At 44.2% G+C, this 25,936-nt stretch overlaps 1 non-coding gene across 1 annotated transcript; it reads right to left on the bottom strand.

Moving 5' to 3' along the window:
* Positions 1–18,298: 18,298 nt before the first annotated feature.
* Trnat-ugu (transfer RNA threonine (anticodon UGU)) lies at positions 18,299–18,373 on the bottom strand. The gene has a single exon. It is a non-coding gene; the product is annotated as a tRNA-Thr (tRNA).
* Positions 18,374–25,936: the final 7,563 nt, after the last annotated feature.

The following is a 25,936-nucleotide window of genomic DNA, read 5'->3' as shown; positions in this document are numbered from 1 at the left end:
ACTCCGGGATGATGATGGCATTGAAACAGAGGATGACACGTGTAAAGCTGAAATACTAAACACCTTTTTCCAAAGCTGTTTCACAGAGGAAGACCGCACTGCAGTTCCTTCTCTAAATCCTCGCACCAACGAAAAAATGGCTGACATTGAAATAAGTGTCCAAGGAATAGAAAAGCAACTGGAATCACTCAACAGAGGAAAGTCCACTGGACCTGACGGGATACCAATTCGATTCTACACAGAGTACGCGAAAGAACTTGCCCCCCTTCTAACAGCCGTGTACCGCAAGTATCTAGAGGAACAGAATGTTCCAAATGACTGGAAAAGAGCACAGGTAGTCTCAGTCTTCAAGAAGGGTCGTCGAGCAGATGCGCAAAACTACAGACCTATATCTCTGACGTCGATCTGTTGTAGAATTTTAGAACATGTTTTTTGCTCGCGTATCATGTCGTTTTTGGAAACCCAGAATCTACTCTGTAGGAACAAACATTGATTCCGGAAACAGCGATCGTGTGAGACCCAACTCGCTTTATTTGTTCATGAGACCCAGAAAATATTAGATACAGGCTCCCAGGTAAATGCTATTTTCCTTGACTTCCGGAAGGCGTTCGATACAGTTCCGCACTGTCGCCTGATAAACAAAGTAAGAGCCTACGGAATATCAGACTAGCTGTGTGGCTGGATTGAAGAGTTTTTAGCAAACAGAACACAGCATGTTGTTATCAATGGAGAGACGTCTACAGACGTTAAAGTAACCTCTGGCGTGCCACAGGGGAGTGTTAAGGGACCATTGCTTTTCACAATATATATAAATGACCTTGTAGATAGTGTCGGAAGTTCCATTCGGCTTTTCGCGGATGATGCTGTAGTATACAGAGAAGTTACAAAATTAGAAAATTGTAGCGAAATGCAGGAAGATCTGCAGCGGATAGGCACTTGGTGCAGGGAGTGGCAACTGACCCTTAATATAGACAAATGTAATGTGTTGCGAATACATAGAAAGAAGGATCCTTTATTGTATGATTATATGATAGCGGAACAGACACTGGTAGCAGTTACTTTTCTAAAATATCTTGTATGCGTACGCATCGATTTGAAGTGGAATGATCATATAAAATTAATTGTTGGTAAGGCGGGTGCCAGGTTCAGATTCATTTGGGGGAATCCTTAGAAAATGTAGTCCATCAACAAAGGAGGTGGCTTACAAAACTCTCGTTCGACCTATACTTGAGTATTGCTCATCAGTGTGGGATCCGTACCAGGTCGGGTTGACAGAGGAGATAGAGAAGATCCAAAGAAGAGCGGCGCGTTTCGTCACAGGGTTATTTGGTAAGGGTGATAGCGTTACGGAGATGTTTAGCAAATTCAAGTGGCAGACTCTGCAAGAGAGGCGCTCTGCATCGCGGTGTAGCGTGCTGTCCAGGTTTCGAGAGGGTGCGTTTCTGTATGAGGTATCGAATATATTGTTTCCCCCTATTTATACCTCCCGAGGAGATCACGAATGTAAAATAAGAGAGATTCGAGCGCGCACGGAGGCTTTCAGACAGTCGTTATTCCCGCGAACCATACGCGACTGGAACAGAAAGGGGAGGTAATGACAGTGGCACGTAAAGTGCCCTCCGCCACACACCGTTGGGTGGCTTGCGGAGTATAAATGTAGATGTAGATGTAGATTAACACAGGAAGGAATCGATACGCCACTACCGCTATTACACGACGTCAAGTTATGAACGGCAAGAAGGCGAGCCGCACACGACTCAGTATCTAATTTAGTAGACAAAGTTCTCGTGTACACCTTAAAATCCACTCCTTGAAATGTATTTCCAAACCATACTTTTCCCTTTCGTCTTGTTCTCGTGCTTTTAATGAAAGTATTAATAAATACAGTATACTTAGTATTATTTCAATTTATGCGCATTGAAATTAACGTAAAAATTGAAAATAAAAGGGACCGCGCGGGATTAGCCGAGCGGTCTCAGGCACTGTAGTCATGACTGTACAGCTGGTGCCGGCGTAGGTTCGAGTCCTCCCTCGGGCATGGGTGTGTGTGTTTGTCCTTAGGATAATTTAGGTTAAGTAGTGTGTAGTTGAGGGACTGATGACCTTAGCAGTTAAGTCCCATAAGATTTCACACACATTTGAACCTTTTTTTGAAAATAAAAAATGTTTCGCGTAGAGACTCGAGCCACTGAACGTCACGTTATCGATCCGCTTCATCAGCCACTACCTGAAAAACACGCTCTCGAAAATGGCTCATGTCTCGCCCTGCCCGCGCCAAAAGTGCTATTTTTTTTTTCTATTCGCCTGGCCACCTGGAGTTCGCACTTCTGTCACTTTCATTTTTTTCCCAAGTTTGCGTAAACCGTAAACTTGGTAGAAATTGGTGATAACGTGGAGACGTGGTCCTCTTATGAGACAGTACAAATATAAAGAAATATGTAGGCGTGTGCGTTACTAGATAATTCCAAAATGTATCAAGTACTGAAGCCTAAAACACCCAACAATATTTAGTGCAAAAATCAAAGAGGGTTCTTCTCCTTGAGCAGATGGAGGATACCTGAAAAGATGGAACATTAGCCGATGGTCTGTGCCCCATTCAGAAGCAGAAGCAGTGTGTGCAGTCAGAGCAAAATGTGCCCAATGTAACAGATATAACTGGGCGTACACGGTCCAGTCACATTAATGTGACCGCCGCCTACGTTCTACGTCAATGGAAAGTAGCAGCACCAGCAGTGCAGGGTATATAAACCCTGTCCGGGGGACGCAGGGGACAGTGCAGTCGTTGTCGTAATGCGGAAACGGAGCGATTTATCTGACGTCTAAGAGGGGATGATCATTCGCTTTCCGGCCAAACAAGGAATCATCTCAGAAATGGCTAAGTTTGTAAACTGTTTGCGTGGCGCCTTGATTATTGTGCCGCGAACGGCAAAATGGCGCTATCCGAAAACGGAGCCGAGACAACTGTGGTGCACCATGGTCTATCGGTTATAAGGGTGAACGACGACTGCAGAGATGTGAACCGGCGAATTGGCATGCAATACGTTGAACAAAAATGTTGCTGTGTATGGGCCTCTGCAACTAGCACCTGATCCATGCATCCATGCTAATAGCTGTTCATCGGCAACAAAGGCTAAAATTTGCACCCCAATACCACAACTGGACGTCCATTGAGTGGCGACAGGTGGCATTTTCAGATGAATCACGTGTTATGTGCCATCGGGCAGATGGCCGTTGGCGTAAGGGTCCAGGCCGGAGGGAACGATATGACATGGAAAATGTTTCCGTGGCATTTCCTGGGTGATGTTGTCATTACGGAAGGCACAGTAGATCAACACAAGTATGCGTCAGTCATTGAAGTTTCTTTTTCCTCCGTACCATGGCTTCTACCAGCAGGACAATGCATCGTGTCACGCAACTCGCAGTGTACGTGCGTGTTTCGAAAAGCACCAGGATGAATTTACCGTACTCCCCTGGTCACCAAATCTTCTTCTTCTTCTTCAGTAGCGCGACAGCCCTTGGTGAGCCTTGGCTTCTTCAACAATCTTCCTCCACACTTCTCGGTCATTTACTGTTCTTCTCCACCCCAGGACTTCCATACTGGTGATATCCATTATTACCTCGTCGATCCATCTTCTTCTATGTCTCCCTTTTCGCCTAGCTGAATGGATCACAACACCTTTCATCATTTTCTTTGGAATTCTATCCTCTACCATTCTCTCCAAGTGTCCCAGCCATCGCATTCGCTGTGATTTCACAAATTTTACTGTGTCCCTGTCTTGTATTAACTCTTGTAATTCGGCATTGTAGCGTATTCTCCAGCCTTCTTCCTCCCTTATTGGCCCATAGATTTTGCGTAGTATTTTTCGCTCAATGATTCTTAGTGAATTTTTATCGTGTACTGTCAACGTCCATACGTCTGACCCGTACGTCATAACTAGGCGGACTAGGGAATTATATATTAACAGTTTTGTTTTTCTTGTAACAAGGCTATTTTTGAAAAGTTGCATATTTGCAAAGTAAGCTCTGTTTCCTGCTTTTGTTCTTTCCCTTATAGCCTTTCCAATACTGTTATCGTTTGTTATTAGGGCTCCCAAGTAGTTAAGAGGACACTCCTTTGAAGCATTTTTCCTTGATGTTTAGGTTTTCAAGGGTTCTTCTGGCCTCAGATTGTGATATTACCATACATTTTGTTTTGTTTTCATTTATACTATGAGGCCAATTTTTAAGGCTTCTGTTTCCCTTGCCCGGTATGTTTCTAGGAGTGTTTGGTATTTCATAGCAATGTCATGAGCGTTTGCATATATCTGGCTAGTTTTCATAAATATGGTGCCTCTTTTGTTGATTTTATTTACTACACTATGCAGGGCTATATTGAATAGGACAGTGGAGAGACTATCACCTTGCTTCACACTTTTATTAAAGTCAAAGCTTTCACTTGTTCTGCTAAGGACCTTTACTTGTGCTCTTGTCTCTGTCATTGTCATTCTGATTAGTGGTCACCATACTACCCGTATTCAAACTCCGTAGAGAATCTGGGGAACCACCTGTATCGGGTTCTTCGCGTCATGGATCCTCAACCAAGAAACCTAACACAGCAGACCACTGCACTGGTGTCGGTATGGCTCCACATCCGTTTCGACGCTTTCCAGTATCTCAATGACTCTCTTCGTGCACGTCTCCGGTGATCCGCGCTGCAAAAGGTGTTATCCAGCCATCTGACAGGCGGTCACATTAATGTGACTGGACAGTTTAGAAATGGAACGAACCAATTATCGTTAACCTTTCCGCCATTGATACTGGAGTGTCAAACGTGGTTCACAGGTTAGTGCGACTTTGCTACGGCATCCCGGAATAATTAACCTGGTGCTGCAAGGTGAAAGGAGCAACAGAGCGGAAACATTGTTGGATCAGACAAACACTAGAGTATCCAAACGACATTTAGTGGACGTTGCCACTAATAGTGACTGAAGCGATGAAAAGAATGGCACCGTATGCGAACAGAAGGAGCACAACATGAAATCTGTAGAAAGGCTGATGACCTAAATTAAACAACCTGGAACGAACTATGCGAGACATTCTTTAGAAATACGAGCTACGAGAGAGGTCAGTTCCTTCAAGTACTCGATGTGGAAGCTAACAGTAAATTCGTCGGTTCCTGGAGTAATACAGACTACAGAATGTGATCAGAAGTATCCGGTCTTTCCTACGAAATGTAGAACTGACCACTAGATGCCACGAGAGACAGACCCGATAGTATAAGAGAACGTGGGGAGCGGACCTCCCGTATCGCCAAGTAGAGAAGTAGTAATAACAGACTGGATCTGTCAGGAGAGCTCAGTCACTTAAAACGTGGTCTAGTGATTTGATATTAACTGAGAAAGAAACGCATCAGGGGTATTTCAGCCTTTCAAAAGCTGTCCAAATCGACTGTTGATGATTTGATCCTGTGGTGGAAACACAAAGGAATAACGACTGCTAAAACAACACCAGCCAGAACTCGTGTAATGACAAACATAGACCGTCGATCTTTACCGGTGGTGGTTGCAAAATATCGTACTTGTGAGATCCGAAGTGTTACCAGCAGTCCAGCTAGTATGTTCACTGCGCGTAGGATGTTAAAAAGAATGGAGTGCAGTGGTGGAGAAGCTCCTCATAAGTCCCACATTCCAGCAGTCAGTCCTAAGTGACGCTTGTGGTGATACAAAGATGACTGGAAACGAGTGATTTTGAGAGGTGAATCATGCTATATCCTGTGGCAACTCGACGGAGGGATTTGAGTTTTTTGAATGCATGGAGAATGTCACCTGCCTTCATGTGAGGTGCCGACAGTGAAGTACAGAGGATGTCGTGTTGACGATATGGGGATGGTTTTCGTGGTTAGGTTGCGGTCCCCTTATTGCGCTCAGGAAAACTGTAAAGGCGGAAAGATATGAAAGCATTTTATAGTTCAAATGGTTCAAATGGCTCTGAGCACTATGGGACTGAACATCGAAGGTCATCAGTCCCCTAGAACTTAGAACTACTTAAACCTAACTAACCAAAGGACATCACACACATCCATGCCCGAGGCAGGATTCGAACCTGCAGCCGTAGCGGTCGCGCGGTTCCAGACTGCAGCGCCTAGAATCGCACGGCCAGCATACCTTTCCACACAAGAACTTTTAATATGTGTAATTACTGTAGTTAATCTGTAGTTAAGCTAGAACCGCTCGGTTAGTCCGGCCGGCGCATTTTACAGTGAAAGTTCCTGACAGGTTAAAACTGGGTACCGGACCGAGACTCCAAATCGAGACCTTTGTCGTTCGCGGACAAGTGATCTACCTATAATTTAAAAAAAAAAATAGAATTGTGACTGTTCTCTGCATTTGGTCTAGGCCAACGTCACATGGCACCCATTCAAGTTCATCATTGGATAGTTCAGTCTTTTTTTTTTATTACTGATAGCAGCTAGCCCACTGACCGGACAAGTTGAGCTACCTTTCCGGTAAATCTGACCTACCGAAGCACATCTAACTTCACAGAATTTCTCTTGCGAAACCCCAGTGAAAAAGGGCTTTACAATATTGTGTAGTGCGCACAGGAGAAGTATAGTTCGGGAGACGATGATTATTTGTATTGACTTGACAATGCACCCAATCATAAAGCTTCATCTGTAGGCAATAGCTTTTGGATAACATTCGTGAAACGAGCTGATCTGCCCAGAGACCCGACCTGAAACGAATGCAGAATCTTTGAGAACAGTTAGTACGTCGACTTTGCTCCAGATTCCAACATCACCATTCCTCCACAAATCGCAGTCCATTACTAATTCGGAAATGTAGTTCCGTTTGTCGAAAACTCCAGTGTCCGTAAATGGAAAGTAAAATTTTGTCCCACAAGCAAGCATGTTCCTCGTGAAAATATAAGTAGAATCTTGAATAGCCCTTGGAATTCTCCGAAGCGCAATGCGCAGTATTGCCTTGGTAGCAAATGAAGGTCGAGTAGAGCCGAATACTAAATTAAATAATGTTAACTGTGTCTTGATGATCTTGTTCGTTGGCAACCGGTTAGAGAGATAAATTAGTACTGTAGAGTATCCATAATTTTGTGCTTTTTGTTTATATTTTGGAATTATCTGACTTGGTTGGTTCTTCCAACGAAACCGGCACTCTTTTTCCCTATTCCTGTCCTGAACCTTGCCACTACTAGGGTAGCAGTAGGAGACATTGATTAATGACGTCGTATTTCAAAGTGTGTGTATGCGGATGTTCGAGAAGAATGTGATAACCGCTATGATGGTAATATGAGAACAGCAATTTGAAAACAAACTACAGTCGTCTGTTCGAAATGAGTTTCACGGAACAAATGCATCCGAGAAATTGACTGTCATAGATACATTTCGACTACTCCGAGCAGGAGTGCATCTGTTGGAGCTACAAAAAGAAAGATCAAACCGCGTTCTTTGTCATTTACAGCTATAGAAATGTCGACATGATAGACGAGCCTGAACCTGTGTTAATAGCTCCTACCGGAGTTCAGCTCTCTTTTCTCCTTTCACGTAGAATCTCTTTTTAATGGCTCTCCCCTCCCATTTTATTTTTTTCCCCTGCTGTGGTGATTCAGAGACACAATTAGCCACCCGACTCTTCTGCAGTCGCTATTAATTTCCTCGGCGTCTCCGGCCATTCACGCTGTCATGGGCGAGGCATTTATACACTGTTGGGGCGCTGTATTTCTGTCAGAGTCGTTAGTTTCTCGGCAGAATATTTATAACATCCGCTCATAAAGGTACGAGATGAGAAGCAAGACTATACTGGGTTGCTCTGTACCTGCTCTGGAACAACATTGTTCCTTTTTTGCTGGATATATTCGCCTGAGGGGTCATTTTCATATTAACACGCCTAATTTTCATTTTTAATCGCTCCGTAGCTTTTTTTATGGGCATAATGAAGGTTGCCTTTGACAGTTGACTTGGGATACGATAAAAGGGAACAGTTGAACAGAAACCTTACGGAGGAAATGATTAGCTGTCTCGAGCGCAGGTCACAAATATCACAAGCACTTACGGGACTGCTAAACATATCCAAATTCAAATGTGGTTTCAGTTCATAACTTAGCAAATAAGTATAATAAGAATGCAAAACTTCCAGAGTAAATTTTCGTTTACAGCAGAACTGGCAAACAAAAGAGGCTTAGCAACATTCTCCCACGATTAGCTGATATTACCACGACTGTTGTTACTGATACTGTACCTGAGTTGCCTAAAATTTCTTCCAGGCTACTTTCTAAGCTTGCTGAGGAATATTGAATTTACCTACTGTTTTCCTGATAGTGATACAATCTTTGAGGGATGTTGGAGAAAAAATGTAAGGGGAACAAGATCACATTTACACACGGGTCCCGTTTACGCAGAACACTTTTCTCGGAAACAGTTCTTGCTAGAGCGCTTCTGATAGTGGAGGATTTGTACTGCCATCTGCTGAGGGCTGTCACAAATTTCATGGGGCTAATCGAGTGAACATAAAAGTATGTAATGAAAAATGTGTAATGATAGGGTACTGCGAGAAGTATCTAATAAAATGAGAATTATTTAATTTGGTAATTTCTAATGAAAGGGAGTTTGAACATTGACAGTATTAAATAAAACTGACCTTGTCGTGGAAATGTCACTCACAGTGGCTATACATACATGTCGAGAATGTGTTCACGTCTAATTTATTTCACTGCACGTAAGAAGGAAATTTCCTTCCAAGTGAGTTCTGTAATCAGGCCCTGATAATGTCATCTCTGCGAGAGACGTTCGATTCTGTTCTGTATTAGCGTGGCTGCCAGTGAAAATGCTGTTGTAACATAGTAAGCTGAAAGGGAAAAGCGTTGCGCTGTGTGCTATAATTTACTGCTTATCAAGAAAGACAACGCCCTATCCACTTGTCATTCTGTTCATTTGCTAACATTGATCTTAATACTCATTGCGTTCAAAATGTATTCAAGAAGTACCTCATTTAAGGAATTAATTTTCTCAAAACTACAAATCTAACATTTAAACTCCTTTTAATAAAATTACTCATTCTTGTTAACCCTATCACAGACACTACGCATTACAGAAGTATAAAATTGCTAACAGTTTTATTTTTAAATTATTAAATCAAAATATCCTTTTAACTAACGCTAACACCTTGGATATATCGTTGATAAATCGTCTCCTTTACCTAACACTCGAATTCACTGAACAATGAAAATTAACACACTACAATAATCGATCAATGCACGCAAAGCAATGCAATAAATACCACAGTGTATCCTTTCATCTGTTCACTTTTCACAAATGTGTCTACGGAAATCAATGTCTTTTCAATCGATCTGTTACAAAAGTGACTGGTAAACCCGTACTATGGAAAGTGATGTCTCGGTAAATCAATACAGTACAGTAAATCGACACGTTACGCATACAGTCGACAAACTATTTTTATATGAATAAAATTTCGTCATGATATAAGTGGGAGGCAATGTGTTTCTCTAAGATTCTTCTGTAATACAAGTCAAATTCATCTATAAAATGTTACTATATAGTGCAAAGTAAGTTGCTTTCTCCTTACAGAAATCTATCAAATGTCATAGAGGGAAGAAAATACACTCCTGGAAATTGAAATAAGAACACCGTGAATTCATTGTCCCAGGAAGGGGAAACTTTATTGACACATTCCTGGGGTCAGATACATCACATGATCACACTGACAGAACCACAGGCACATAGACACAGGCAACAGAGCATTCACAATGTCGGCACTAGTACAGTGTATATCCACCTTTCGCAGCAATGCAGGCTGCTATTCTCCCATGGAGACGATCGTAGAGATGCTGGATGTAGTCCTGTGGAACGGCTTGCCATGTCATTTCCACCTGGCGCCTCAGTTGGACCAGCGTTCGTGCTGGACGTGCAGACCGCGTGAGACGACGCTTCATCCAGTCCCAAACATGCTCAATGGGGGACAGATCCGGAGATCTTGCTGGCCAGGGTAGTTGACTTACACCTTCTAGAGCACGTTGGGTGGCACAGGATACATGCGGACGTGCATTGTCCTGTTGGAACAGCAAGTTCCCTTGCCGGTCTAGGAATGGTAGAACGATGGGTTCGATGACGGTTTGGATGTACCGTGCACTATTCAGTGTCCCCTCGACGATCACCAGTGGTGTACGGCCAGTGTAGGAGATCGCTCCCCACACCATGATGCCGGGTGTTGGCCCTGTGTGCCTCGGTCGTATGCAGTCCTGATTGTGGCGCTCACCTGCACGGCGCCAAACACGCATACGACCATCATTGGCACCAAGGCAGAAGCGACTCTCATCGCTGAAGACGACACGTCTCCATTCGTCCCTTCATTCACGCCTGTCGCGACACCACTGGAGGCGGGCTGCACGATGTTGGGGCGTGAGCGGAAGACGGCCTAACGGTGTGCGGGACCGTAGCCCAGCTTCATGGAGACGGTTGCGAATGGTCCTCGCCGATACCCCAGGAGCAACAGTGTCCCTAATTTGCTGGGAAGTGGCGGTGCGGTCCCATACGGCACTGCGTAGGATCCTACGGTCTTGGCGTGCATCCGTGCGTCGCTGCGGTCCGGTCCCAGGTCGACGGGCACGTGCACCTTCCGCCGACCACTGGCGACAACATCGATGTACTGTGGAGACCTCACGCCCCACGTGTTGAGCAATTCGGCGGTACGTCCACCCGGCCTCCCGCATGCCCACTATACGCCCTCGCTCAAAGTCCGTCAACTGCACATACGGTTCACGTCCACGCTGTCGCGGCATGCTACCAGTGTTAAAGACTGCGATGGAGCTCCGTATGCCACGGCAAACTGGCTGACACTGACGGCGGCGGTGCACAAATGCTGCGCAGCTAGCGCCATTCGACGGCCAACACCGCGGTTCCTGGTGTGTCCGCTGTGCCGTGCGTGTGATCATTGCTTGTACAGCCCTCTCGCAGTGTCCGGAGCAAGTATGGTGGGTCTGACACACCGGTGTCAATGTGTTCTTTTTTCCATTTCCATGAGTGTATTTGTGCTTTTGTGTAAGTCGGGGAACGTATACACAGTTCTGTTTGTGCACATTTATGCATTATTTTCAAATTTCCAATACTAGCTGACACCCTAGTCAAGGAAAATTTGTGTCAACAGCAACTGGAAATGCATTGTAAAAATGAAAGCGCAGGGGCATAAACGATATAAATCGCTAAAAAGGCTATTTAAACCTAATGAATCTAACACAGAATGAATTAATTCTATGAAAACAAGCACTGATAAATGTAAGAAACTACTAAAACCAATAACAAGGAAACATGTGGATACGCCTACGTCTGATGTCATTAGTTTCGTCCCAAAGGCAGATTTTGACGTAGTTACTCTCCTTGCTCTCCTGTCCTCTGCCATGCTTTCAGATCAGGGTAATTCCCACTTTCTTTTATGTTGGCCGCACGGGGTAGCTGTGCTGTCTCGGGCGCCTTGTCACGGTCGCTCGGCTGCCCTCGTCGGAGGTTCGAGTCCTCCCGCGGGTTGGGTGTGCGTGTTGTCCTTAGTGTATGTTAGTTTAAGTTAGATTAAGTAGTGTGTAGGCCTAGGGACCGATGATCTCAGCAGTTTGGTCCCACAGGAACTTGTCACCTCTATGTCGTCTGTCATCTGTATCTCCTCTTTCCCTTCAATCTCCTTTCACAGATTAGTCCTTCCAAAGTGTATGTTAGAAAGCATTCGCTTCTCAACAAATACCCCATTCAGTTCTTCTTCCTTTCCCTTATAAGCTGCGGTAATCTGATACAGAAGATCAAAACTGCATTTGCTGCTTGGAATGAAGCAACCAAACAAAAAGAAATCAAGAATGGCTCCAGTGCCTTAGATTTAAAAGATGCGTTCACGGTGATTGTGCCACAGGAAATGCGTTTTTTTGTGTACATAAATTACAACTCAGACAATGATGATGAACAGGCCTTTAGTTAACATTCCAACTTTTATGCAGGCCCTACTATGCTGTGGAAGTTCGCAAACAAATTTCTTTACAGCCAGCAAAATTTTTACATTTTGCCAAGTTAATTGGTGTAAGGAAGCCTGTAACTTTGTTTACTGGCAATAAAACTTATTTCGAACATTTTAGCAGTGTGCTTTGTATACTCGCTATTGTGTTCTGTGATATGTGTAAACTTGCTCCCGTAGATGTGTGAACTTGCCCCGTACCAAAGGGATGTTTACGCACTCGACTTGAGACTATATAAAATTATTTTGCACACTTAAATGTGATGTTGATTTAGAACTGTATACACCAAGCTACACTTTAATACCCATATTACAAGACTAAACGATTTTTAACGCAATAAATCTAATCAAAAATTTAAAAAAATCTCCAAAATAAATCCGCGCCAATGTGCTCCGGTCTCCGCTATCTTTTTGCATTAAGTGCCTTGGTGGAAAATTATAAGCGAAGATGTGAAATTTTCAAATTTAACGTTTTGTTTGCTGTTCAAATGGCTCTGAGCACTATGGGACTTAACATCTGAGGTCATCATTTCCCTAGAACTTAGAACTACTTAAACCTTACGTTTCATGTTTCACGTAAGTCACATGCAACGAAAATCTGTAACGCAACCATCTGTGTGTGGCGTGTTTATAATTATGTTTTATTTATATTTTAGGACAATTAATCTATAAAAACACACCAAATGTCATAAAGAAAGCGTGTAAACCGCCTGATGATGAATCACAATGATTGGAAACCGGTAACGGTTTCCTTTCAATAAAGGAACTCAAAGTAAATTTGTGGCTGGTTGCTGTCCTAACACCATCAGTGTTAACGCATCTTTAGATTAATCTTGCCAGAGGCCTTGCCGCAATGGTTATACCAGATCCCGTCAAATCAACGAAGTTAAGTGCCTGTCGGGCTTGGTTAGCCCTTGGATGGTGACCGTCCAACTCTGCCGAGCGCTGTTAGCAAGAGGGGTGTACTCAACCCTTGCAAGGCCAATTGAGGAGCTGCTTGATGGAGAAGTAATTTCTCCGTGCACGAAAACTGACAACGGCAGGAAGTGTTAATCACATGCCTCTCCATATCTGCAACCAATGACGCTTAACAGCTGTGGATGACACGGCGGTCAGTCGGTCCCATTGGTCCTCCGAGGCCCGTTCGGACGGAGTTTAGTTTGGAGTTTCAGATTATACTTAATGGTTCCTCGCTGTCAAATTCTTACTTTCATACACCCAAAAACGGTTAGACAAACGTTTCTGCGGTTCACCATAACTGGAGCAAGGATGGAAACTAATGTTACTAGAACTGTGTGTTTGTGGGCAACTTAGAACTATACGCACAATAAACGTTACACTGTTTTCGGGGTTTGCCAACCTTCACCGATTCCTCCACTTCCAGAAACATATCAAGTTATATTATGCATTTGCTATTCACACAAGACGTGTTTCAGACTAATGTGAAGCGTTACATAATGCAATAGAGGTCCATCACTGTAATATGATCCTTTCTGGCAATGTATATGTACAGATCTTGAATATCGACCAGTTTAATTTTTTATGATTGAGTGGGATGATAAATATTTCTTAAGATTACTGTATTGTGCACAGTGTACATTCATAATTTTCTTTGGATAGATTGATCACTGTATACCATCACAATGACCTACGGATAGGTTGTAATGGGTAATAACTTCTGTATGTTTCTGCCTCCCGGCCGGCTGGGGTGGCCGAGCAGTTCTAGGTGCTACAGTCTGGAATCGCACGACCGCTACGGTCGCAGGTTCGAATCCTGCCTTGGGCATGGATGTGTGTGATGTCCTTAGGTTAGTTAGGTTTAAGTGGTTCTAAGTTCTAGCGGACTGATGATCTCAGAAGTTAGGTCACATAGTGCTCAGAGCCATTTGTACCATATTTACTGCCTCCCGTAGCTACAACACAATAGTAAAATCTTACTTTGAGACGGTCCTAGAGAAGTCAAACTCGTCTTGATATTTCGCTTGTTGCTGCAAGTGGTCACGGGACGCCGCCATTATGGAGAGTTCAACAGGATGTGTCTCATTATCTCTCACACTCGGTCCGAGTACTTTCATGTACTGCTTATACTGGCCAGAAGAATTGAGGACTATTTTAGAGCGAACTGACAGTGCCCTAAGAGAATGAACTGGAAGATCTTCTGGATCTATTCAAGTGTTCAGTAGCTCCTCAGCAATGAGCAGATGCTAACGCTGTTTGTAGGTTATGGCTCCTCAGACCGCGATGGATGTCTAGAATCATCCTTTTATGTCGCTACCTGATGCAGCACAGTAATTTCCGAAATTCCTTATCGACGTCTCATTTGTAAGTTAATATCGTCGATGCTAAGGTGAAATCTGCACTCATTCTTCTGTTTAGGTCTTTCGCTAGACCGTCGGCGACAGACCGCACGTTGCAGAAATGTTCACTCTAATTTCCAGCAAACGGTCCCTGATGGTCTCTGGAGCATGCAGCTTGACTGCTACATACTACATATACTACTAATTTTCGATTTCATGTTCGTCTATGGAATAGATGAAGTCGTCCAGCACAAAAGATTTTGAATTAGATTTAAAACTTGTTTCGCTATCTCTGAGACACTTTAAGACATTGAGCTAACGATCACAGCTTTTTGTGGCCGCATACTGCACTCCGTTCTGAGACACCAATAGATGTACTGCGACTTTACCATTCGCTGAGTACAAATTACTAATTTTTTTAAAAATATTGTTAGCACTTTCTTCCGATGCTGTCTCTCAAACTGTATGATATGTCAGTGGCATCTATCTCCTGGTCAACGTGCGCATAGATCTCACTTAGACTGCTGACAACAACAATGGTACAATACCGGTACTTCACGTTAGACGTGTTTGGAAGTTATTTAGCCTTCCAGGCGCTCCTTATTAGTTGTGTTGTTGTGGTCCTTGTGGTTTGTGTCAGCTTTCCACGTTAGCCTATGCTGTGCAGGCCTCTTCATATCTGCATAACCACCGCAACCTACATCAGTTTGAACCTGCTTATTGTCTTTTTACCCCCCCCCCCCCCCCAAAATTCGTTATCAAATTGACGACTCGTTGTTACGTCAGAGTGTGCCCTATCAATCGTGTCCTTCTTGTAGTTGTAGTATAGGATTTGGGTGGAGCAGACTTTGGGCGAGGGTTTGACTGGGCGTGGGCTCAATTTAACAACAAATTTATTAAACATAATGTTTTATTGACAAATAGTAATAACTAAACAAAAGTTAATTTGCGGCCCAATATATAGTAGTTCAACATAACTGGGCTCAAACAAGAAATACTTTCGGCACAATAAAACATAATTCAGCGAAAGAGAATTAAAATCGTACCGTCACAATAATAACGACAATGTTTATCCCGTGCCCAGAGGCATGTATCTCAGTAGAGTCTTCTGTACAATAAATCATATAAATGAATCACTCTCGGAGAGCAAAATAGCAAGAGAACTTTCTTGTACAAATGGTATAAACAGATTAATATTCACTGAGTAATAAGAGCAAGATTATCTTCCATACGACAAAAGCTACAAATCAGCTACACTCATGACATGTAATTAACGAAATCAAAATTACACTCGCCCTTAGAAAACACTTTCAGACACCCTGTGACTCTCCCTCTTTCCAAGCATTGATCCCGACTTGTGGGGTCTGCTGTTTTGCTACATCTCCTCCATTTCTCCCTGCCGTTGACATTTTCTGGTCTTCAGCGAACAACGTGCATGTCTCCCCTGTCGTTGTCGGTCCATGTCTTTGCCGGTCTTCATGGTGGCCTTGTTCCTCCTTGGTTGATGTGGAGCGCTGTTTTTGCGACAGAGTTGTCTTGCTTTCTCATGACGTGGCCGTACCAGGGGAGAGGGGCTTCCCTCACTTTGTCGGTGATCCGCGCGACACCAAACCTTTTCGGGCGTCTGTATTTTTTAAGAGGTCACATCGTGTCTGCCCCGTAGACCATCTAAGCATCCTCATCTCCATGGTGTGTCATATCTGCTCCTGTTGTTTCGTCATAGAGCGACACTCAGTCCCATACATTGCTGCTGGGCTTACCATGGTCTTATATAATTTTGCTTTGAGATACTGAGGCATCTTTTTATGGCAGAGGACTCCAGTGACCTGTCTCCACATGAGCCAAGCAGCATTCACTCTCATCCAAGTACCAAGAGTTGTGTCGCAGCCTGAGGTGACCACAGACCCTAGGTACTTAAAATGCATGGTCTTCTGCAGGTCTTCTTCGCCGATACTCATGGTGCCTCTGGTTTGGGAGCCACATTCTAGGTACTCTGTCTTCTAGACATTGAGGTCCAGTACATTTTCAGCCAGTCTGTCCTTCCACGTTTGACCCTGGTGCTGGAGTTCAGGGCGAGCTTGGTCGGCAAGTACCACATCATCTGCATAAAGAAGGGTCCAGGGATATGAAGTCTGTATGTCAGCTGTTGCCGCATCCATGCAAAGGACGAATAGCAATAGTGTCGTATCCATGCAAAGGACGAATAGCAATAGTGAAAAGGCGGAACCCTGATGAACACCCAGAGTGATATCGAAGGGCGGAGAAATTCTAGCAGGACTACGGACAACACTAGTGGAATTATGGTACAAAAGTCGCACCCAGCCTTTATACTTTTGGCCCTGAGCACTGTGGGACTTAATATCGGAGTTCATCAGTCCCCTAGAACTTAGAACTACTTAAACCTAACCAACCCAAGGACATCACACACATCCACGCCCGAGGCAGGATTCGAACCTGCAACCGTAGCGGTCGCGCGGTTCCAGACTGAAGCGCCTAGAACCGCTCGGCCACACTGGCCGGCTTACATACTCTTCAGAGACGCCATGGCAGCAAAGAGCTCACCAAATAAGATCGTGTGGGATACGATCGAAATCCTTTTCTAGCTCTAGAAATGCCATTTATACACTCTTCTGCCTCTCTCTCTCTTTGTGGTTTTCTATCAAAAGGTGCGTGGCATGGATAGCATCGATGGCGCTGCATCCCTTAACAAATCCACACTGGGTTGGTGTTACAGAGACAATACTTCTGAGTCTGCTATCAAGTACCCGTTCAAAGATCTTTGAAGTACGGCAGAGGAGTCGAATAAGGCGATACATAGAGCAATCGTTCACGTCTTCTTTTCGCTTCCCTGTGACTATCACAAGACAATCATAACAAGTTGTACTTTACATTTGTAACATGACTTTTTAAGCCGTATACTCAATGCACTGCTTATACACAGCAGTGTACACTATGCTCAATCACTTAACCACCTACAAGCTAATAAAGCACGTAGTTAGTACTGCTCTTGAAATGCGGAAGTCCCTTTCTCTGCTTCCACTGGGATCGTTGTCCTCTGGCCTGGGAAAAGACACCAACCACTCCACCGGGCTGTTTCTGTCCACAAGGAGCCCTGTCACATGTTGTCCATTAGTGATATACCGTAGACAGCTCTTTGGCGTACCGCCTTGGAGAAGGCTTCTTGTTCTTGGCCGTACACCAAGGGCTCGTCGTTCCAACATTAGTCCAATCCCGCCGTCACACCCAGGCAGCCGCGCCCATCTGACCTCCGACGACGCACTGCAAGCTTGTCTGCTGCTTCGACCGTGCTGTGCTAAGGGCGCTGGCCTCCAGAATATGTTGCTGGTTCCACTTGCTGCAGCAGACTGACTTCCAGTAGTCTGTAGCGTTAGCCTCGGCCCCAGCAATGCTCGCGGCAATAACGTGTGTGTGCGGCCTGGCTCTGGCTGCGAGCAAGACAAACCTCGCTCAACACGGCACGTAGTCTACATCTGAATCTTCATCTACAAATGCACTCCGCAAGCCACCATACTGTGAATGACTGTCTATATGCCTCCGTACTAGCTCTAATTTCTCTCATCTCCTTTCGCGGTATTTACGCGAAAAGTACGTTGGCTGCAACAGAGTCGCTCTGCAATCAGCCGCAAATGCCGTTTCTCAAAATTTTCTCAGTAGTATTTCGCGAAAAGCACTTTGTCTCCCCTCCACGGATTCCCATCGGAGTTCACGAAGCATCTCCATAATACACCTGCGTTGATCGATCCTATCGGTAACAAATCTAGTAGCACGTCTTTGATTTTCTCCGATGTCTTCCTTTGATCCTACCCGATGGGGATCCCAAATACTCGTGCAGTATTCACGAATGGGACGCACAAGTGTTCTATCCACGGTCTCGTTTATAGATGAGCTACCCTTTCCTAGAATGAAATGATAATTAAATCTAGACCCTAAGCTGTCGACAAGTGTGGATATACATCAACGGGGACAGTTGAAAATGTGTGTCCCGGCCGGGACTCGAACCCGGGATCTCCTGCTTACATGGCAGACGCTCTATCCATCTGAGCCACCGAGGGCACAGAGGATAGTGCGACTGCAGGGATTTATCTCTTGCACACTCCCCGTTAGACCCACATTCCCAACTTAATGTCCAAACACTACATTCGTAGTGCCCCTGCCCATTACACTCATTACTCGCGGCAGACAATCTTACCGAGTCCCGTAAGAGTTGGGGCAATGCGTGTGCATCCAGCATAGAAGAAGAAGGTCAATGGCCGGTTAGCCTTAACTATATGAAAATGGTATCTGTTCTTTCAAACATGTCCGAAAGAGCAGATACCATCTTCATATACTTTCCTAGAATTCTTCCAAAAACTCGGAGTCGATCATTCCTTACGTGCAACATTAGTCTATATATTTAGTCGAGCGACTGTGACAAGCAATATACCACTAATACTCAATTCCAAAATTAGAGAATTGTTTTTCCTTCTACGGTAACTTAATTTTTTCTACATTTAGAGTAAGATGCCATTCATCACACCAAATAGAAATCCTGTCTAACTCATCCTGCACCATCCTACTGTGAGTCATTGACGATAATTTTCCTTACGCTACAGTGTCATGCAAACAGTTGCCGACTGCTGCTCGCCCTGTCCGTCAGACCGTTTTTATATGTAGAGGAGAAGACTGGTCCCTTTAACACTTCCCTGAGGCACTCCTTAAGACACCCTTGTCTCTGATGAAGAGTAGCCATCCAGGAAAATGTGCTGCTTTCTATGACCTACGAAGGATTCGAGGCACCCCTCAGTCATGAAGGCCTTAAATTTATTTTTTCCCAACTATATTCAGTACCTCCTGATTAGTCATTCGATCTACCCATTTAATCTTTAGCACTCGTCTGTGGTACCATATTTCAAAACGATATTTTCTGATATGTTTATCGTCCATGTTTCACTTTCCATAGGAGGCTACACTCCAGAAAAAAAAAACGTATGTTGCGAAGAGACTTCCTAACACATTTATGTTCGATGCTAACAACTTCCTCTTTTTCGGAACTTCTTTTCTTGGTATTTTCAGTCTACGTTTTATATCATCACTAATTCGGCCCTCATCAGTTTTTTGTCTCTTTATACAAGAAAGCTTCTAAGTTATATTCTTGAGCATGCGGCAAATCTCATCCAATACTTTTACTATCTCATTTCCTAATTGCGGTCCCTCAGAATTGTCTAATTTAATTCGAAGACGTTGCATTACCATCAGTTTACTTTTCTTGAAGTTAATGTTAAAGCCTCTTTTCAGTACGCTATATATTCCTTTCAGTGGCAGTTCGAGGTTGTTTGACACATCTGGCAGAATTAAAATGTCGTCTGCAACACTCAAAAAAGAAAAAAAAACTCTGAGCACTATGGGGCTTAACTCTGTAGCGCCTAGAACCACTCGGCCACCCCGGCCGGCTGCAACCCTCAAGGTTCTTATTTATTCCCCCTGAGCTTTAATCCCTTTTCCAAATTTCTTCTTGATGTCCTTTACTGCTAGCTCAGAGTACAGATTGAGCAACATTAGGCAAAGGCTATAACACTGTCTCTCTCCTTTCTCACCTGCTGCTTACCCTTCGTGTTTTTAGATTCTCAAACTGCAGTCTGTTTTCTGTACAATTTATAGCTAACCTTCCGCTTTCTGTATTTTATCCCAGTTATTTTCAGCATTACAAATAGCGTATTCCAGTCAATACCGTCAAAGATTTTTTTTTCTAAATCTACAAATGTTTTAAGCATAAGTCTGCCTTTCTTCGACCTGTCTTGTAAGATAAACCATAGAGGCAGTGTTCCTCCATTTGTCCGGCACCCAAGTTGAGCATCGAGGAGGACACTTCCTACCAGTTTCCCCATTCGTCTCTAAGTAATTCGCGTCTGTATTTTACATCCATGACTTATTAAACAGATGATTCCATAATATTTACGTCTGCTAACACCTACCGTCCTTCGAATTGGAGTTATTACATTCCTCTTGAAATCCGAGAATATTTCGTCATTCTCATGTACATTCCACAGCAGATGGAATACTTTTGTCGTGGCTGGTTCTCCGAAAGATGTCATTAAATCTGGAATAATGTCGTCTACTCCAGTGGTCTCTTTCAGAGTTAGGTCTTTTACTACTCTATCAAATTGTTCCAGAAATATCAGTACTACGTCAGTTACGTTCAGTTATTAGCACGAACTGAGTCGGACGACGCTGTCTTAAGCGTTGACTGATCACGTCCGATGCCCGAAACAACAGGATGCTGTTCTAGCAAGTCGCAGTTGTGATGCAAGCGACTTCATTTTAAACGCGTAATTCCGACTCCATCCACAAATTACTAACTTTATTTGGCTCTGTCAGTGTCGCATGAGAATAGGGATGTTCAAAATCTCATCTGTCACTAGTGAATTATTCTTTGGAAAATATTCTTAGTTTTGTGTTTAATTAATGTTAATGCTTGTTAGGCTATTATAAGGGCAGACGAATGAAAACAAGGCAGATGGAAAGAAGGTAAATAGGACTAAAATGTTTATAATTTCAAAACTAATCGTGATAGCAGCTAAAACAATTATCCCACTGTGAGATAAGATGGTCAATGCCTTCATGACAAATACACTGATTTGAAAAGAAAAGTCGCAGCACAAGAAGGGGTTATGCGACATAAACGAAAGTTGGCAGACATGTTTCTGCATGTGACACATGGAAAAATACACTGACGGAAAAAAATGGAGCACCAAGCAGGTGCTGTGCGACATAAACGAAGGTTGGTAGAATTGTTTGTACACCTGAAAGATGATGTCTATTCAAGTATTGCGCGAGTTGCATAATAGTGGGGATAGTAGCGCCACTAAGAGGATGCAAGTCAGGTTCTTTTAAATGCACGCTGTAGAGGTAGGACGGTTAGTTACGTAGTGAGTTGATGTTAGTCAAGAACGCCTATAAGGAGGCAAAGACACCATTATCAACACCTCAATGAGTTTTAACGGGGTCGCGAAACAGGGCTACGACAAGCTGGATAAATTTTCTGTGATATTGAAGAAAGACTTGGCAGGAGTGTAGCCACAGGAGGGACGATGAGAGAGGAAGGAAGCAACAAGACGGACGAAGTTGATGGGGAGAGCATAGGTCTGGAGTTTGAAGAGGAGCCCGTGATGCCAGACACGGTCATAGGTGTTCTGGAGATCTAGGGAAACAAAGACAGCGGAGCGACGGGAGTTAATTTGGAGGGAAAGAATATTGGTACGGTTACCGATGTGCGGCCGAGCGCCGGCCTTTATAGCGCTTCGGCGGATGAGTACCTCGGAACTATTATCCATCACGTGGTTTGACGTGTGAAAATAGTTTCGGTGGTGGTCACGAGAACGTCCGGTCGCAAGAAAACCGGACTCCGGACGGTCACGTGGCACTACGGAGAGATAAGCTGTAGTGTTCGACGTATGGCTCTGGTGCATCATGCTACATCTGCAGCAGCAACCTGAGTAGCAGATGGCACCGCATCGACACGACGAAATGTTACAAATCGGTTACTTCAAGGACATCTCCGAGCCAGACGCCCCATAGCGTGTATTCCACTGACCCAAATACCACCGCCACTTGCAACTTAAGTGGTGTCAAGCGAGAGCTCATTGGAGGGCAGGGTGCAGGTCTGTTGTGTTTGCTGAGGAAAGCTGATTCTGCCTCGGTGGCAGTGACGGCCGTGTGTTGGTTAGGAGTCCAGTTGAGGGCCTGCAACTGTGTGCTAGACACACTGGACCTACACCTGGAGTTACGGTCTGGTGTGCGATTTCGTATGACAGCAAGACACTCCGGTGGTTATCCCACTCACCGTGACTGCAAAACTGTACGTGAATCTGGTGATTCGACCTGTTGTGCTACCATTAATGAACAGCATTCCACTGGTTGCTTCCCAATAGGATAAAGCTTGCCTTCATACCACTGTTGTAACCTGAATTCTCTATAGTGTGTCGACATGTAGCCCTGGCTTCATCAGTCACCCGATCTGTCTCCAATCGAGCAGATATGGAACATCATCGGTCGACTACTCCAGCGACATCCACAAGTAACATTAAGCGTGCCTGTATTGACAGACAAAGTGCGACAGGCTTGGAAGTCCATCCAACATACTGATATCCTGCACCTGCACAACACAATGCACTGGTGTCGGCATGTTTCCATTCAACATGCTGCCGTTTAAATGGCTCTGAGCACTATGGGACTTAACATCTGTGGTCAGCAGTCCCCTAGAACTTAGAACTACTTAAACCTAACTAACCTAAGGACACCACACACATCCATGCCCGAGGCAGAATTCGAACCTGCGACCGTAGCAGTCGCGTGGTTCCGGACTGAGCGCCTAGAACCGCATGGCCACCGCGGCCGGCGCTGCCGTTTACACCGGTTACTAATGTACCAGTATTTCACATTTGCAATGGTTTATCTCGTCCTTACGTTAACCTGTTATCTTACAATGTTAATCAATTAAATGTGTTACCTAGACTCTGCATTAATTTTTGGTGTTGCGATATTTTTTCGTCTGTGTATTTGCGATCGTCCGAAGCACCATGATTGTATTCAGGCGTACACCTCTCTGTCTGAAGCAAATCGGCGTCCACGGCTATCTTTCTTCACTTTCTCCAGGGCTCCAAAGTTAAGGAAATCGAAAGGGAAGAGATGGGGACTGTATGGGGGATGTGTAAAGACTTCACAGTGAAATTTCTGTAGCTTGGTCGAAATAATATCAGCAACATGCTGACGGGCATTGTCCTGCAACACAATGATGCCGTCCGTTTGGACTTGATTGCGCGTTTCAGTTTTTGCAAAGTGTCTACGTACCGCTGTGCATTAATTGTGGCACCGTCTTACAGAAACTCAATGAGCAACGGGCCCTTGTAGTCAAAGTAGAAGGTCATCACAACGTTTTCGGAGCTGCAATTTCGGTGGTGGTGACCCCATGTGCATCCATTGTTGGCTCTGAAGCTTGCTCTCCAGCTCATAATGGTGACACCACGTTACATCTCCCGAGTACGGGAAAAGAAAGGATATTCTTCATCACGTGACCGTTACAGGTGCTGCAGTGATTCCTCATTCTGTTCAGCTTCTGTTCCTCCGTCAGGTTATGGGAAACCCACTGCGCACCGATTTTCCGGAACTTCGAATGGTCAGTCACGATGGCGTGAGCGGTACCGTGACTGATGCCCAGCGTGAACCGAAAGTCTTCCTCCGTCCTCCGGCGTGGCCACTTCTGACGGCAGCATCCACCCCCGCAGTGAGAGAAGGAGTAATGACACGATAAGCCTGTCCTAGCCGGCTGCTGTTCTTTCAGTGGCACCCGACTTTCTCCAAATCTAAACGAAATTCCATTGGCGGATATGGTATTGACTTATTGTAAGGTATTACTTTTTTATTTTTGAGACAGACATTTTTTTATGCCACAATCATAAACGGTCTCGGCCTTCAAACGCCATCTTCAGATTCTATGGGCAGTATTTAATAAAACAGTGTTCATGATTTCTCAAGTTCCCGAAATCGATTATTACACGCAAACACATCAGCATGTGACGTACTGTGTTCGCTACACACGGCAGACATTCCGGCAAGAATTTCACTTCCTGACAACCCTTCAGCAGTTAAAAACTGCACGGAACCTCGATATTCCTCTTTCCCGGCTTCCATAATGTAGTCTGACGCACAGACGAGTCGCTGACCTCACGTGGACCACGTCTAATAGACAAACGGCACAGCGGTGAACGCCCACTCTGTTGCTCCCAGATTCTCAATAGAGGGCACGTCTTCACACATACTTCCCTGGGTTACCAACGTCCGCGTCATGCTCTTTATTCAGGGTGTCAGAGGTGCCCCTACCAACGCTACTTTATGCAACCCGCAATGTTGTATCTGGCCTTCAAAAACCACATGCGAGATTCTGATTTTCTCTTGCTCGCTACGCGTAAACTATTAGTTGGAAAAAACCACGAGGACGTTTTTACGGGAAACTTAATGTAGTAAAATTTTGTATTCGAAAAACTTTTGCTAGAGGCCATGGTTTTCGAGTTATTCAAGGAAAACATACGAAAGTGGCCATCAAACGCACCTCGAGCCCCACAATCACCCATTGTTAGTAAGATATTTCTAATACATTGTTCGTGGCACTGCCTCCTACCACACTACTAAAATTTCCGACTACACGAGCTGTTCCCGGTATTCGACTTTTTTGCTCTGTATTGACCAAATCATTACTCCACCAGTATAGTCGGCTATTTCGTTAACATTATTAATGTCAAAGAGTCCATGAGAGCAATGAAAACAAAACGACTGTTGCAAACGTTACGCCGAAACTAAATACGTTGACAATTTGGTACAAACTTAACCCTCACCAGCACAGAAGTATCGTAGTAGGGCTATTGATAAAATATCGAGGTATCGATGTTTTCCTTATACGCTGTCGATGTGTACATGCGATATATACCCATCTAATACATCGGTATAGTGCGCCGATATCTTTATTTTATATTCATTTTTGACAATTTTCGGTAAATACAAGAAACAGTTCTTTTGAAATTGTAGTAGAACATAATTTTACTTTCGCTGTGTGAAGGAGTCTTGCTACTTGTTGATCTCCTATCACGTCCAGTCTTTCTCTCTGACTGTGTGAAGCAAGTGTAGATGGCACAAGAAAGAAGTCCGCGACTGCACTGGGGGGGGGGGGGGGGGGGGAGGGGGGGGGGTGTTTGGCGATGTGAATGTCGTAACATTTCCGATGAGGAGAAATAGCACACCAGTTGCGTTAGAAAACAATTTTTAACCTAACTATTGTACTATGACTACAATCTAAGCGACAAGATTGGTTTTTGCGGCGGAGCGGAGACGTGTGAGGGGATAGGCTGACGCAATCGCGCTCGGCGTTGCCTACAGAAACTGCAATGTTCAACTCCACCTAGCAGTTTTGACACTACAATTGCTAGGTCGCTGGTGTTTGTAGAAACGAAAATACAGGGAAGTCAGCATGAAGTGTTCCACAGAAAACTGATATGTGACGAACGGAACGACGAAGCCATCGGACACTTTTTATTCAGCCACTTAAATGCAGTTACCATTGTTAAGAAAGTGGTTATCGCCAAGCGTGAACGTACATCGTTTTCCTTACAATTCTTCTCCGCGCGGGATTAGCCGAGCGGTCTATGGCGATGCAGTCATGGACTGTACGGCTGGTCCCCGCGGAGGTTCGAGTCCTCCCTCGGGCATGGGTGTGTGTGTGTGTTTGTCCATAGGATATTTTAGGTTAAGTGGTTGTAAGCTTAGGGACTGATAAACTTAGCAGTTAAGTTCCATAAGATTTCACACACACTTACAATTCTTCCTCAAAGGGGGATAAGCAGGTAGCTAGCTTGTTGATGTACGGAATATGTAATAATAAATCATTACTTAAATATACAGATCCAAAACCGGGACTATATTTACAATGTGCAGGCGATATTTTTATAGGCCGATAAGTAGATATTATTTTGGTCGATATATTGATATAGCCATACTTTTTTCGATATATCGAGGACACTTAACGATATTTCTTTAAATATCGATGTATCGGATTACCGATATTTTCAAAAATATCAACAGTTCTATTTC

The sequence above is a fragment of the Schistocerca cancellata genome, chromosome 8 (genome assembly GCF_023864275.1).
Source record: "Schistocerca cancellata isolate TAMUIC-IGC-003103 chromosome 8, iqSchCanc2.1, whole genome shotgun sequence".
Lineage (NCBI taxonomy): Eukaryota > Metazoa > Arthropoda > Insecta > Orthoptera > Acrididae > Schistocerca > Schistocerca cancellata.
The sequence above is the reverse complement of the archived record's forward strand: the minus strand, read 5'-3'. Positions and strand labels throughout refer to the sequence as shown.